Source organism: Polyergus mexicanus, unplaced genomic scaffold, assembly GCF_030449975.1.
Source record: "Polyergus mexicanus isolate NDT 795.1 unplaced genomic scaffold, iyPolMexi1.0 SCAF_10, whole genome shotgun sequence".
Taxonomy (NCBI): domain Eukaryota; kingdom Metazoa; phylum Arthropoda; class Insecta; order Hymenoptera; family Formicidae; genus Polyergus; species Polyergus mexicanus.
Window position 1 is genome coordinate 8393072 of NW_027223330.1, and position 17829 is coordinate 8410900.

The following is a 17829-nucleotide window of genomic DNA, read 5'->3' on the forward strand; positions in this document are numbered from 1 at the left end:
AAGCAGTGGTATCAACGCAGAGTACTAGAGAGAGAGAGAGAATATACAATTTATTTACGGAATAAACTTTGCAGAATGGATTGTCCACTCAAAAGCAGCAAGAAAACATTGTATCGTTATAAAATAATTTTATTGCCTATACAAATATATAGAATCTGCTCTCACGTGCAAGATAACTCGTGAAATATATGCAGGATAGGTTTACGGAATAAACTGATCGTTTGAAAACAAGGTAAGATATGTTTATGGAATATATTACACCTTTTTAGAAACAATAAGAATTACATGCAGAATTTGTTTATAGAATAGATTAGTCCTTTAGACACAAGGACTGTATGCGAAATGTATTTACGAATTTATTTAACATTCGAATTTTATCTCTACGTTATATATTCGTAATTATTTTTAAAATTTTCTTAAAGAATATTGATTAAGATTTTTTGCACTTTCCTTTATCCGTGTAACAAATGTTGATATTTATATAACAAGTCGATTGCAAACTCACAAAATTAATATATTTTATATTTTAATATATTACAAAAGATATGCAAAATTTCAGGCATAACGATGAGCGAAATGACAATCACAAATAGACGAGATCTCGAAGGGATGAGGGTCTCTACAGATTCGGACTGGAAGTTAAGCAATACTGAAGGAAAGATCGCGAGAAACGATGCAAAGAACACCGACGGAAAGCGGACCAGCAGAAGCGCGACTTATTGTTAGACCACCAAAGATGAAAAGAAGAATATGTCGAAGACGAAAAAGACGAGGATAATAACGTAGATGCGTTATCGAAAAATGAATTAAAGATCCGCTTGCGGAAACTAGCTCTCAAGAGATGACCGGTGATAAAGCGACATTACGAGCTAGATTCAAAGAAGTGTTAAAAAAAGACGCTACAGATTGAAGAACAAGAGAAAAGTGACGACGATAGTTTGGAAGAAGACGAAGAAATATCGACGCCCTGTGTATACGTAGTGCACGGAGACAAATCGTGGGTGGGCGCAGAATACCTGATCCTTCGGAGACAGTAATCCGATATTATAGACAACCGGCGCTTACGTGTAAAAACGTTAAGGACGCTCTTGAAAACTTCAGTGATCCGAGAGTGACGTGAATTTGAGACAATCTCTATTCAAGATTCATTTTTAATAAACGCTTCTCCTTAAGAAGCATAAACAACAAAAATATCTATCAGCAAAATCTAAGTCAGGCTAAATCAGAAACCGAAGCTAATCCTTTTGCTTGAAGAGCGACTATCACTGAGCTAATCAAGTCCCACATCGCGACACTTCTCATTTTGCCTATATATATATATATATAAATAGCTCGTAATGTCGCCTTATCACCGGTCATCTTGAGAGCTAGTTTCCCCGCAAGCGGACCTTTAATTCATTTTTCGATAACGCATCTACGTTATTATCCTCGTCTTTTTCGTCTTCGACATATTCTTCTTTTCATCTTTGGTGGTCTAACAATAAGTCGCGCTTCTGCTGGTCCGCTTTCCGTCGGTGCTCCTTGCATCGTTTCTCGCGATCTTTCCTTCAGTATTGCTTAACTTCCAGTCCGGATCTCTAGAGACCCTCATCCCTTCGAGATCTCGTCTATTTGTGATTGTCATTTCGCTCATCGTTATGCCTGAAATTTTGCATATCTTTTGTAATATAATAAAATATAAAATATATTAATTTTGTAAGTTTGCAATCGACTTGTTATATAAATATCAACATTTGTTACACGGATAAAGGAAAGTGCAAGAAATCTTACCAATATTCTTTAAGAAAATTTTAAAAATAATTACGAATATAAGGTAGAGATAAAATTCGAATGTTAAATAAATTCGTAAATACATTTTGCATACAGCGCTTGTTTCTAAAGGACTAATCTATTCTATAAACAAATTCTGCATGTAATTCTTATTGTTTCTAAAGATGTAATATATTCCATAAACATATCTTATCCTGTTTTCAAACGATCAGTTTATTCCGTAAACCTATATATATATATAAATAATAATGCCTTTCTGCCCTCTCAACGTAAATTCGAATAAAATACATAAATATTATTTTTTTAATATTTGATATCACAGGAAGAAAAATTTTTGCCCCGTACACAATTATTTGCTTTCAAAAAAAATTAATTTTCTATAAAACTTACGGATTATTATCTGCGGTTAGAAAAAAATTGAAGAAACGTAATTAAAAAGAAGTATATATAATGATGTTTGCTTGATCTTGGAAGAAGGGTCATGGTTACGTTAAAGTTATCTTGAAGTTTTTAAACGGATATCTTTATTTTTCGTTATACGTATATCTTTATACTTTATAGTGTGTATTTTATATAATTCTTCATATGTTTTTTTTCTGTATATATATATATATATATTACACATACACGATACATAAAATTGTAAATAGAAAATTCTCAAATTTTGTTATAACATGTAGATTATCTAAAGTGGTCTCATATATCCACAGGTAATTTTGTTGCAATTTGTCAAATAATGAAAAGCTCCGCTTAGAGTATTGTGCTTCGACTTATTAAATACGATGAGTTAATTGCGTTAAACTCGCGTGGAATGTCGCGTGCATACGTCATTATGAGATCATGACTCAAAATTGCGAAGAATAGTTATCTCTTTATAGTAGCCATATGCATAACTGGTGCGATCAGTGCTGATTGTCTTCAGTTCCCTCCGTTAGAAAAGAAATAAGAATCATGTGAGAAACTTAACGATCTAGTCCCGAAGTCTTTTGATAGAAATTGTACACAGACTTGATAGAAAACCACATATGATATTCCAAATATTGTAATATCAAATATTTGGTTACAAAATTAAATGAAAAAAAAAAAAAAAAAAAAAAAAAAAAAATTTAACAATAAATTTTTTTCTAATTGTCCCTTTTGAAAAAGATTAATTGCGACTAAAATAATATCATCCGAACAAGCAAACTTTCGTGATGATTAAAAAAAACAAAAAAAATTATTATATGCTTGTAGCTGGTCAATAATATAGTGCGTGATAACTAATGCTTCGTTAAACGTTGTTTCAAAAATACATGTTATCTTTTAACCTTTCTAAAACGGGATTAATATCCTGTTTACAGATTCAAACGTTCCTTATTGCGATAATAACTTACATCGTCGGTTACTTACTAAATGACTAATTTCCAATCATGCTCGGGAGAGAAAGTTATAATTTTAGATCTTATGAAATATGATGTTATATAAAAGAAAAAAAAAAAATGTTTTCACAATTTTTTCTCATTAACTTTCATTTTTCATGGGAAATACTTGGTATTGTTAATAAAGCTAATAAAGTCATTATATTGATCAAACCAAAATCATCGAAGAAGAATGGCTTGAGCAGGAAAAAAATTAAGAATACAAATTATTCGTATCGTGTTGATCAACCAGCAGGATATTGCGACAGATGGTTATGTCAAAAATCAATGTCGTGGTCCGTTCGAATGAATGCATTGTGTATTTGTGTGTTGTGTGTAAAAGGGAGAAAGAGAGAAAAAGAAGTGGAGGGACAGATTGAGACGATCGAGGATAGAGGGGAGAAGGAGAGAAAACAGAGAGAGGGAGAAAAAAAAAGAAAGAAAAGAAGAAATATAAGAAAGAAAGAAGAAAAGAAAATGAGAGAAGGAGGAGAAATATAAAAAGCTACAATCACATGCGTAAACGGAATATACAATATTTCAATAAGGGCTCCTGTGTAAAGACTTGCTTTCTTCTTCTCCTTATAAAATGTCTCATTGCATATCAAACATAGCATAGCATGGCATAATATAATCGATCCATCTAATATAGATAGCAAGCAGCTGAGTACATATGTAATCAATATGCAGTACGTTAAAAAAAAAAAAAGAGTTACAGGTTTTGAAAGTAGACAGCATTAAAAATAAGTAAAAGATTTCTAAAAAATAATATAAAAAAGGAGAAAAAGAAACAGGCTAACGAGAGCTAAATGCAGAAATATAAATATCTTTATAAAAAAATCTTTTAATTAAACGTTTCGTTTCTTTTTTTTTGGATCATCTTCAATAACTGTTAACAAAATTCAAAGCGAATCGCCTAATTAATTCTAGCTAGTAAGAAACCTCGCAGACGCAACAGTAAGACATTACAAAAATGTCATTCTGCGTAAAGCTAAAGAAATAATATATTCTTGAAGAAAAATGCAATGATAAGACAATGGAAACAAGGGAACTTATCAAAATTCGAGAAAGACGAGGAACACAAAGAGAGCGCAACCGACAAAATTGACCTAATGATTTAATGATTTAACTGATTACTCGTTACTGAGAAATAATATAATTAAAAAAAAGATGCAGATCTTAAGTTTTATTTATATTAATTGTATGTTTTTTTCATTTCTTCTTGAAAAGATAATTTTCTAAAGATTATTATATTTATCGTCCCGAGTTACAAATCTTTTTTGTACCCAATTTCTGAATGGAAAAAAAATTCAAATTTAAAAAGAAAATTAAAAATATTTTATTTCAGAAACCTGTTTTTTTTTTAAATTTAAATTATATAAATATTTGCTATTCGTGGCTGGAACATTTAAAATAAGAAAAATAGTTCGAAACATTCTGAAAATAAAAAAATATCAGTATTATATCGCAATCTTCTCTATATGCATATTACATGATTTACTATGTAAATTAAATTTATGCTATGGAAATTATCCTAATTCTGACTTCTCTTTCACTATTTGCTTTCTACTATATATTGCTCTATTTTTGTAAAATTCGAATACCATTACTTTCATCATTTAAAATACTTTCAAAAATTTTATCTTCATATATGTATATAATAGAAAAAGAAACTATGGAAAGATATGGATTCGATATAAAAAAAAAAAAATTATTAAAACGTTCGGCAATAAGAACGTTGAAAATAACAAGTACTAGAAAATAAAACGTATCTAAAAAGTCACAATTTTGAATTATAGCGTGTTCTTATGATGAGAAATACAATGAACACTTTATAGCCTAGCAACAGCGGAATCTACCTGCGTGTATAACCGTTTTAGATGTAAGGGGTTCCATTGTGAAACCGCTTCTCTCGACCTGCCTGCTGTTACTCGTTTGTTGGGAAAAGATATTCTCCGTATTTTTTTTTCTTCCCCCTCTTTCAATTTTCTATTTTATAAGTTTTGTTTTTATTTTGTTTCCTTTCAAAAGCTCGCAAGTTTTTCGTAAATTTACTTCTCTATTTACACTCTCATTTTTAACGTATACGATAATTATTAGATTTTGACAAATGACATGAGCTCTATATACATTTCTATTTTTAATATTATTATTAATTTTCCTTCTTTTCTTTCATTTAAAAATATACGATAAAGAATCGATCAATGCCATATAATTACGCGGTATAATAGAATAATTATATTTGATATAATGCTTTATATTAATATCCACTCATTCTCTTTATGTGTACTAGTAAGAATCATTTTTCTATATTTTCAATCTGCGTTTAACAATTTTGAAAATAATGCTCTACGATATCTATTAATGCCCCCCAGTAATACTACATAGCAATATAATAAAATATTTATCATATAATTTTAATCTGTCATATGTATCAATAATAATCCGTCACATAATATAATAATATCTATCTACGTTTATTAAATGTGCCTATTAATGCCTACTATTGCTATTACTGTTACTAATATCCATTAAGGCTATAAACAATATTTAGTAATTTTTTAAAAATAATACTTAAACTGAAACAAGTTTTGTGTATGTGTATGTTACGTAAATTTGATTTAGAGTATCTCACGACACGCTTTCCAACTCTCTTTTTTCAAATATGAACACTTTCCATTATGAGAGTTATGCCAAGAAGGTAGATTTTATTAATAAAAGTATGCATGAGACATTTGCGTAATTATATAATTGAAATAGTGAAAAATATAGTCAAACGGTAACAATAAAATCGGGATAAGAATTTGATCAAAAGTCTGCTTTAGTGCTCGGTTTATATCCGCACCTGTCCATGATTCAAAATCGTTATGCCGCATGTTGCTGCAGACGAGGAAAGGTGGTCGAGGAGCACCCATATTCCAGATGGTGAAGACCCAAGACCAGTTCTTAGCATCGTCAACGATTCGCTTCAAAGTAAATTTGTCTTCCCGATAAAGCGCTCATTTTATTCCATTCCCTTTTAAATTTTTTTTTTTTTTTTTTTTTTTTTACAAAGTTTTTAATTTCTTTTTAATTTAAAATGAAAAAAATTTTTTTCTAAATTTTGATCAATACAATTACGAACAATCGGATGCTACGTTTCTTAACTTTTTAATTATAGTAAAAATAGAACAAAATACTCTCTTGGATATGACAATGTGTTATCGCGTTATCTCGTTGCTCTTTCCTTTCTCACGTTATTTTCTCACGAGAAATTCTACACTACATAAATGTATAATAAAAAAGATTTAAAATTCTTTCCTTTGACATTTCAAACGATTATTCTTTGTAATTGAAGCTCGGGAGATATAAGTCCAATTTACATGTTTACCACATACGATAGAAATATCGCTTTTTATATTTAATTTTTTTTTTTTTTTTTTTTTTTTGTAAATCAAATGCAAAGTTTATATAAATTTAAAAAACCTATATTCGTTGCATGTTACATGACATTTATTATAATTGGCTAAATATTTCATACGATATAATACATTTTCTAACGTGCATAGCATAGTAGAACTAATACCTTATGACATTAACGGTGATAGTAAACAGCCCTCGTTATTTGCAATAAAATCTAATTCAAAACAGTTCCGAGAAGCAACTTCTACTAAAGCAAACTCGTTAGTTTTATGATTGTATCTCGTGTAATATACACTTATAGTTTTAATTTATGTCTCGCGCGTAGTATGCTTGTAAAATATTGTTTAAGAATTGAACAGTTAATTTAGGAAGCAAATAATATTTGGTAAAAGAGTAAGCTTCAATTCTTACGATATATTGTTATGACGTAACTGAGTTATTTCTGGTCTTTTATTACCTCCTTTGTCGTCTACGCACATACACGCGGGCGCGCGCGACACATGTATTGATAAAAATATTATCGGTATAATCAAATTATTTGATGACTTTTCGACATAATGTATGCAAAGTAATCTTATTTATCTACAGACTACGTATGTATTTGTCGGATAATAGCTGTGCGGCATCCAATGTCGAGAACAATAAAATCATCGATCTTTTGAAACACATCTATTATGAAACGGATCCAGTTCTTCGATAATAATCCTTTATAATATGAATGCCGTGTAATGGAATAATAAAACAAGAGACTGAATAATCATTTTAAAGACTACGTTCTCTAAAACTGCTAATTTTCATCGTACGACTAAACAAACATCGATGAATATTTATTAATCTAAATTTTAGGCGCGTATATAATAAAGATGGAAGAAATAAAAAATTTTTTGGAATTTAAAAAGTAGTGTATTAGATTAGAATGTAATTTAAAAAAAAAAAAAAAAAAAAAAAGTATTGAATGCCAACACTACGAACTGTATATAATCCTTAACAAATTATATACGTGGTATTATCATTTATTTATTGATAATTATTCTAATAAACTGTCTTGTTTTTTCCTTCTGCACGTTTTACAATCGATATATCTGTCAAAATAATAACTTGTTGAATCATAAACGTCAGTATGTTAATCAGCGCAATATTCGAGGGTAAAAATATACACTTTCGGTATAATCGATATTACTTAATCAATAAATAATTGCGAAACAAATTTAAATGACCAGTATATAAAATTTCGTATAATCACAAGTAAAATATTTGTGGTTTTTTTTTTTTTTTTTGCTGACTTTGCTGGAGAAAGAGAGACCGCAAGGACAAACCGCAAACTGCCTGAGAATTCAAAATTACTCCCGTTTCAATCTCGTTATGAAATAATGAAAATTTATCTTTCTTTCTATACTATATATATGCTTCCATCACTCTAAGCAAAATTTAATATAGTATACATTATATATATATATATTTTTGCGATTTTCTCTACAAAATGGAGCAAAAACGAGCAAATCTCTAAAGGACTTCTTGTTTTAGTTTTTCGGTCCCCTACACGCTCTTGAAGTTTTGCCATTTAAATTGGGAACATCCTGTATAATGGTTCCTATTTCAAATATATTAATATATATGAATTATATAAGAAAGAATACATCACATATGTGTAAATAACAAATAATAGATAATAAATAATTTTTATAGAATCCTTTTTTTTTTTTTTTATATATATATATGTGAAATTGCTTCTATTTTCGTCGTGTTGCCTACCGTATGTATGCTGTGTAATTACATTTGTATGTGTGTGTGTATTATTTTACGTAATGTTTACTATATATACGTCTGTTTATAATCATTTCCGTTCGTATATCAATTCGATTACTTCTTTATTGAATAAATAAGAATATTAAAATGAATATTAAAATGAAGAGAATATTTATTCTAAAATGTGTGCGTTTTCTTAGAACATGTGAAAAAATATTGTTTATTTCGATATGATTAAGATAACGCGAATTTGATTTGCATCAGCATTTGCGTTGCAAATTTATATTGCTGCAAGGACATTCCAAGTCGCATTATACATTATAGAACGATAAATAGTCGCGCTAAGTTATACTAATTAAAGCGTTTCCAACCAAGCAAGTCGCTTACAGGCACATATATGAATATAATTTTTTTATTACATCTTGAATGCATCGTTAGATAATCTTATTTTATTTATCTCTTGACGAACAATCCTGCGAGAATATTCAAATATGTACGCGTATTATATCAAGTACGTTTCGTCTAATTAAGAAAGAATTATAAATTACCTAACCGATGGTTTACTATGGCCATTATTATCTATTATTAAGAATTAATGTGTTGTTATGCAATCTCGTGTCGCAAATCATTATTAATTACAATCGTCGGAGCAATTCATATACGTAGTATACGTCATATCATCAACATAGTATACGTCTTGAGAGTATAAAGCGATTAAATATGCGACTTTATTTAGATAACAGAAAGACCTGCTCAACTTAAACTCGGTTGAAAAATATTTATGCTAGTCAAGCAATAAATCAAGTGATTAAGCCTTAACTATTGTATATGTGTGCAATATATATGTTCTAAAGTAAAAATTCGCGCGGTTTATTTCTATTATTAACGAGTGGCCATAACTTATTTAAAATGGGATAACAGATAAGAATCGTTGGTATAAATTATTTTACATATTCCATTGTTCATATTCAATCATTTATAATGTATTTACGATTTAATCTAGTCTACAAAAGCAATTAAATTATATTGCAAGGAAAAATGTCGATCGATAATGATAAAAAAATTTTAAATTTTTTAAAAGAAAACTTGTTCGCAACCATCTCGTACGTTTGGGAAGTTCTATACTGCCATTGCGTTTGACGTTAGATCCTCGAGATGGCGCCACGTGACGCAATGAGCAATCCGCTAATGCACAATTGCTAGAAAGATACGATTTGTACATAATACGTCTCACGCAATACGCACACGTAAAAATGGACTCTCTCTTCGTCTTACAATGTTGTCCCATTTCAAATCATACAATCACCAATCGCATTAACTAAATTCAATGTTATCACTTACCGGCGCAAAATCCGGCTCACACGGCACGTGAGATATATAACCTCGTTTACGCACTCACTAAACAAAGCAGTCGGAATCCCGAGATGAGACGCGTTTAGGAGAAGCACCCTTGAATCCGCGTATCCGTGGTAAATTAGAGAATTTTCTCATCGACATTTCATTCTTACGAGTATGTACGATCACAACACTGCGGATCACTCGCTACTGAGCAATGAGATAGTTAGTAAGGTTAGGATAGCATGAACACGCAATGTATATACATGTATATGTGACACGGCGCGGCACTACTAGTTTTCGTTAGTCCGTCGAATGCATTTCGAAAAAACAACGATAAATAATAACGGTGACAAGACGACGCGCATACTCCAAACGATGGTCGGCGCGGCAATGATTCCGGGTACATTGGCTCGCTGCAGTCGGGCGGTGGTGGGGGGGCCCCAAGTTCCACGACGAGGGGGAAGACGGTACTACTACGCGAGTGTTGGTTGGAGGGATCGGTGGTGCGGTACAGAGAGGGAAAAAGAATACTTATAAGCGAGACTGTGAGAGAGGTAGGTAGCAGAGGAGATACGTAGTAAAATGATGGCTGATTTCGAGGAAGGGGATATGTGGGATAGTTTCCAGGGGGGAGGGAGGGAGGTGGGGGGGCAGCAGAGCGAGCGTCTCGGAAGGTTGAGGCAAACGGCCATTTCTCTCTCTCTCTCTCTCTCTCTTTTTTTTTTCAATAACACGTTTTCCCATTTATGGACTAAACTGTTTAGTAACGTTGTAATTTCGTAACGTAATGATGTCTTCGAATCACGATAATTGAAGGGAAAAGTCACGACGGAAAAGAAATAAATTTCGCTTGTTGTTCGCTTTACACAGGGTGTCTAAATATTCTTTGAAAAAATATGAAAAACCTGAAATTCTCAGGAATTTCTTTTGTACCCGGAGAAATCAGGGAGGTTTTCACGGAATTTTATATCGGGACTCGGGAATTTTTGTTTTCAATATTTTAACAAAATATTGAATATATATGCAGTGTATGTATTTTTTATCGTAATTTTTAATCATTAGAATTTAGCGTTGAAAACGCACACACATGCGATAAGGAAACTTATTTTAGAGGGTGCACCAAAATATCTTTAACATATTCTTTTTAGAATTGAGAATTTTACATAAAAAAATCAAGAATTTTCCAGAAAAACATTTTTAAAAGATTTGAGTAGACACCCTGTTAACAGTAGAATTTGACAGTAAAATGTCATATATCTCGTATACTAATGTCAAAGTTATATTACGTATTATATATAAAAATATATAAATATATAAAAAATTATACACATCTCGTAGTAATGTCAAAGTTATATCACGTGTTATAAAAATATAAAAATATGTATATATATATATATATATATATATATATATATATATATATATATAATTATATATAAATAGATCATTTCTCAAATCTTAAATTTTTTAATATATTCATATATTTTAAAGTTTATATTTACTATAATATATTTCATTGCGTTTCAATAATTAAAAAAACACATACGATATTAGAATGCGTGCCAGGTATAGGAAAATAAATGTTCGTAAAAAATCTTCGTTGTAACTAACTGCTGGTAACGCGATCGCTTACGTCGATTAAGGCAACATGTGTTCGAGGAGTGTGTAAACATAGTCATCGAGTTTCAAGGTATAAGAGCGCAAACGCACTTTAATATTATTATATGTGTTATAAGGGCTCGTTTATCTTATAGTACGTTAATACGAATACTTTATTTATATTTTTACTACAAGTTTACATTTTTTCGTCAAAGAGAAAAATTCTTTACTCTTCGCCATTATAAAAACTTGATAGACATGTATCAAAAACATTAATCAATAGTTTAATAGTTTAATCATGAGACGTGCGATACAAATTTGATTATATTTCGATAATAGCTTTATTGATTTGCGCTTAATAAATAAATGAGCGTAGAAAAACAATTAACGATAGTGAAGAGAAAATTAAATCTTGCCACAGACTATGAACTGTCGCAAAAAAATTAAATAAATCATAAATATTATTTCTACGTATATGAAACAGATAAAAAAATATCTTTTAACATTCAATAAGTATATATATTATATTGTGCAGGATTTTTTTTTTTTTTTTTTTTTTTAATTATTAAAAAGGGAAAATTGAAATAGTATCAGCATAAGTTATTATATATATGTATGTGTGTGCGTGTGTGCGCGTAATATATGCGTTTTACATAAACTGCAATTAGTTTTAAAAATAATTCGACAAAAGCGATATGGAAATCGAATCGTGTTGAATTCCTCCCCCTCTCCCTTAAAAAAAAAAAATCAATTGCAAAAAAAATATATATATATATATACTGACAATGAAATAAAATAAGAAGTTATTAATAAATTACAATTTGAAAGATCCTTCGATAAAAGAACAGACGAAGTATGAAAATATCTCTTCTCATCGCAGTTGTTACAGAGATATTTTACGAGATTTTTTTCTTAAATTAGCTAGCTTATTTATTTATGGCTCCACACACGCGCACACGCACACACACACATACACGTATACAGAAGAGTTTCAAGTTTGTTTTAGAAATACTCGATATCGTGTGAATACCTACATCTGTTAGCTTAGATGATGAGCTGAGACAGCGTTTGGAGGGGAGGGAGGATGGAGAATGGGAATGTAGGCAAATGAATCCGGAGGGAACGGAGAAAGGAAGAAAAAAAGAGGGAGGAGAGAAAGAGAGAGAAAGATTAGTCATGTTTTATTATAAATACCCCCTCCCCCTCCCGCCCCTTCATCCCATCACGCCTCTCTCCATCGGCCAAGAAGCCGGTTGAGCAAGTTTTATCTTCGTCTACAATTATGCTTTTAGGAGAACTAGCCGTTCTTGTTATCGATCTTTCCCCCCCCCTCCCCCCCCCCCCTCCACAGAGGATCGACCTCTCGGATGTTATTAGTTTTTGATTCGTTTTTTTACACGATACTTATCATTACATCGTTTACATGTTCGAGCATGCTAAACACGTAGATACGAGCGCATAGAGAAATATTCTCAGATACTGTAAGAAACTAGGACACCCATATACCCTCCCTCCCTCCCTCCCCCCCCCCAACACCCGCCCCCCTGCCTCACTACGAGAGGGGAACCACGATGAGATGAGTGGAAGCAGGAAGGGTTGTTAGTCGGAGTTTATAAAGAGCCGTTATGTTCTGTGCCCGTAAAAGGTTAATTTCAATGACATTTCAATTCGCGTTTATGTATATCCTATTTCGCGACATACAGCTAATTTGAGATCGTAGGGCGCAAAGAATGAGTAAGGGGGAGACGCTTACGCAATGCAGATCCGTGATAGTCCGTATATTTCAACAGGCAAGAAAGTTGTTCTTCCAAAGATAAAGAGAAATCTGCTTTACGCTTTGCTTTCATTGATCATGAATGTGTGTGTGTGTGTGTTTTTGTGTGTGCAGTATAAATTGATTAACGATATATATCGCTACTCGATTCTGCAACAAGCATCGATCTGCATCGCGAAGCACATTTTATTTCCGATAAGTAACAATAAAGTAAATTTCATAAAAGTATTTCTCGTTTATCGAGATATATATCTAGGATATTTATTTCTATCTTTATTATAATATATGTTAGTTGTAATTGAAAGAATTTCTATCAATTATAATTATTAAATAATTTTTTAAAAGATAATCGAGCTAAAGTATAAATATTTAAAATAAACAGCAAAGGTATATTAAATTACGTAAAACGTAAAAAAAAAAGTACTTAACTAAAAACGTAAAGAAGCGAGCGGTTTATCTCGAGTTGATAAAATATGATGCGCATGTAGAATTAATGATCTGACAATCATATAATTATGTATCCAATTATAATTGCAAATTGCATCTTTTTCTCGAATTTGATAATTTCTTGAACAGCAAAGCGAAATATCTTATGACATCAAACATGAGAAAACACATATAAATGTATATATACATGTATAAGAATATTTTGTTATTTACCAATATTATGCCATCAATTTCGCAAATTTTCATTTATCTCTTTAATATATCATGTTTGATAGAACGGAACGCTATAAAATTTCGTGAGATATGGTATAACGATACGACGTATATCGAGAGAAAATCTAGGAGTTAAGCGACAGATGGGCATTAGAGAAAGTAGACAAGTGGAAAGTAAACTCTCTTTCATGATCACGTCAATATCGCGCGTTATATATTTAACACATATATAAAATATAATATATATATATTTTTGACAAAATTAAAGCATCGCTTTGTATCGGTCGAATGAATTGTTTTCTTTAGAATACACGTGCTCAACAATATTTTATTTAGTAAAAAAACGGTTTAAAATAATTTAAATTACACGAAAGAAGGTACACGTGTGTGTATGAAGATAAATTTTATCTTTTTAGGGAGAATATTATATCTTTTCATGCATATTTTAATAACCATTGTCAAAATAAATTTCATACTACAAAATCGTTAGAGAGATTATTTAAATTGATAAAAAAAAAAAAGCCAATATATTACCAATTTCTAAAGTCAATTTTCTTGAAGGAGAGAGAGAGAGAACAAAGCTTCGTGTAAACAAATTTCATTTTACATTTTTTTTTCCATTTTACATGAAGAATCGTTCCCCTTTTGGTTGTACCATAAATTATGCCGTCCTGTATATATGTATTTTATGAAGATATAATATATATGTGCTCTTAAAAAAAACCCATTATAAAATTTACATAAATGCGTAATAACTTTCTGGAAACTTGAATTGGATTTTAAAATAAGCGCTTTTTCTTATTAACTCACTTCAAATATACCGTATTATTATGTAATTTTACTGCCAGAGAGAGAAAAAAAAAACAGAATTATTTCTCATGTACTTTCGAAAATTTCAATTTTGAGATTTATCAAATTCTCTCATGCAATTTCGTTCGTTCATTGTGTCACTATTTTCATATTCACTTTGTCATTAGAAATTGTTAACTCGGTTAAATCGCTAACTCAACGACTGAAAAGAATTTTACGAATCTCTGCAACTTGAATCTTTAATCCATTGCAAAGTCTTTCATGCCCTGAATTATATTAAACGAAGTTACAATTATAATTTATTAGCACCCGAGAAAAAAAATGGTATAATATATGATCAGATATAAATATTATATAATTAATTATGAAAAGATAGTAAACTGATAATATAAACATTAGTAATTTTATATGATCGTATATAATAATATCCGAAATTTGGCACGAGATATGATCTTATCTTTATATAATCATATTCGAATAGAATCTGATTATATATGAAAATAGATCTAGCTAAATATGATTATATAAGATAAAATCATATCGTGCCAAATTTCGGATTTACTTATATATATATATATATATAATCTTATATAATTACGTAAGTCTATTTTTTCTTAGGAAGTATATAATAAATATTTGATTATGATGGAAGAATGAAACAAAACAATGTTATGTCGTATTACAAAATTAGCAAATAAAATAATTTATTATTCGGAACAATGGCTACGTGATCGGGTTAAATAATATCTGGCTACTATGTAATTTTTAGTTTCACTTCGCGCATGATCGAAACACACTTACGTAATAAGGTAGCATCGAACAAGATAATTTGAGCGGACAATTTATTGCAACTTTCTAAAGACCCATTCGTTTTATTACAAAAGCTTTACTATAGAATTCAAATGCAAGAGATCGCCGTTATATTAAATATTAATTAATAAATGAGGAAGTTTCCGCGTTTACAAGAATCATAGTTTCACCTCGTGTTGTTCTGCGGCACATGCGCGCACGCTTCGTTTCACCGACGACGTTCAATAATTATTATTTAGACAAAATATTATTTTTTTCCTAAGAGATTATTTTATTTATTCGCGTAATCTATAATAAATAAAATATACATTAAATATACATATTTAAATGGTTTGAATATACATTAAAATAATTCTATCTATCTTTTTCTTTTTATAACAATCTTTTCGACAGTTATATTATTTTGATATATTTTCTTTTTTCAGAAGATTACTGTATCGCGATGTGACCTTGGATAATAAGTTATTTGTAGGCATAGAAGATATTATAAGAAAGAGAGAGAGAGAGAGAGAGAGAGAGAGAGAGAGAGAGAGAGAAAAGCTGATAATATTGCACTATGGTATGTTTACGCTCGAATATTTTTTATAAACAAAGAATGAGATTAGATAAAAAATATACATTTTAATATCAGAGAAATATAATATTAATTATTTTATTAAATTTTTTTTATTTATAGTAAAATATTAATGCTCTATCAAAATTTTACTATTTATCAAAATAACTGCGAATCTTTCGTCTTTGAAACAAGATTAATATATACCATATATATATATATATATATATATATATATATATATATTAAATTATATAAAATTATATATATTATAAAAGAATAAAAAAAGATTGTGAATTTTTGGAGAAAAATGCTCTGATTAGTTTTACCTAAACTAATTTATGGATCTTCATTTGTATGCAAGATGGTACGAGATCGAAAACGACTTAATAGGAACGCCACAAACCACGATACTAATCCGAACTTATTTAGAGGTGACTTAAGTTGTCCGAACTAAGTTAAATCTAAAATCAAGTTAGTAAGTTCTCGTATGTAACTTGCAAATCAAAGTAAATTGCAAACAAACAAACAAACAAACAATAGATCGAAAGAATCTACTTTGAATATATTTATCCTCTTTAATTGTTCTTGAAGATAGCTTAATTAATTTTCTTTCGCAAAATGTCACGAAATCTTTTTTGATATGTGATTTAATAGAAAGTATTCGCGTACTGAGGATTAGGAATCAATGCCATCAAGGCAACTTTCTTCTAATGATCTATATCCGCGATAAAGATCAAACGCATTGAATATTTATGTTATCTTCGAAAATAAGAATCAAAAAAGAAATATAAAATTATCCTCTTTAATTTCTTTCGATTACACATTTTTACACATATACAAGCAAATTCATATTCTTTCTTTTCCGCCTCTATATATTTCACATTATTTTTCTTACGCTATTCTCTCATTGTATACAAAATGAGAGAGCGTATGTTTGACCAAAAATATAAACATATGATCACAAAAATGAAATAGTAAGAAAAGACGCGAAAAGAAAAAAAATTATAAAAAATTAATAAAGGAGGGGGAAAAAAAAAGAATAAAAAATATACCAAGGCTCGAGTATATTTAAATTATTTCTCTCATTTTACTTTCAATTAGTGTATCTCATATATAGCGTACATTATAATATTACTGTGCGACTTCAACCGTTTATATTATCACATCATGCATTTCAAATTGTTTAAATTGAAAACCATTGAATATTATCAAATATACGGTTTCTTTTTTTTTTAATTTTTTTAATTTTTATTTTTTTTATTTTTTTATTACAACTGTACATTTACATATTATGCGATCGTAAGATTTGTATAATGCATATGCGCTTATCTGAAAGACTAAAAGCGGTTTCCCCGTAAGGTACGCCACGATATTACCGGTTTACCTTACAAAAATGTAATCGGCGTTATTCTCGATAAATTACAGATATTACACGGTTAAATTTAATAGTATCGACTCCGTAAATCAGGTTGTTAATAAACTTCCTCTGAGAAAAAATTTTATATAATTATATATAATTGACCACACACACACATACACACACACACACACAGTCAGATCCAAAGGCGCGATATGATTTTATATAATCAAATATGATTGTATCTAATCAAATATAACTAATTATATCCCAATAAATACAGCTATATTAACGTTTAAATGTGTATGTGTGTGTGTTTAGTGCACAAAAATGATTATAGATAATATTGCATAAGTGTTAATTAAACGGTAAGCTATTTGTTAATTATAAGCTCCCACTCATAAATATGAGATATATAATATATATGTTATATCATATATAACACAAATAATTGGTTCGTAATTATATGTAAAAATAAATAATACAATAATAAAATTTAAATAATTAATTTATTCAATTCATAAAATCCGTGATTTAATTTAAATTTTTATTGAATTTCTATTTTGCGTTTCGAATATACAGAAAACGAAGAATTTTCGATTTATCGAAG

General features: G+C 29.8%; 1 protein-coding gene across 8 annotated transcripts in view; it reads right to left on the reverse strand.

Annotated features, from left to right (window-relative positions):
- The window catches only part of LOC138937402 (TOX high mobility group box family member 3), a 61437-nt gene that overhangs the window by 17473 nt on the left and 26135 nt on the right, over nucleotides 1–17829 (reverse strand). Inside the window, exon 1 of one of the 8 annotated variants that reach the window (XM_070303659.1) lies at nucleotides 9657–10276. The exons of the other annotated variants lie outside the window; for them this stretch is intronic. The gene's annotated coding sequence lies outside the window, so the exon portion shown is untranslated. Of the gene's footprint in view, nucleotides 1–9656; nucleotides 10277–17829 lie in introns of those variants that run through there. 8 annotated transcript variants of the gene reach the window in all.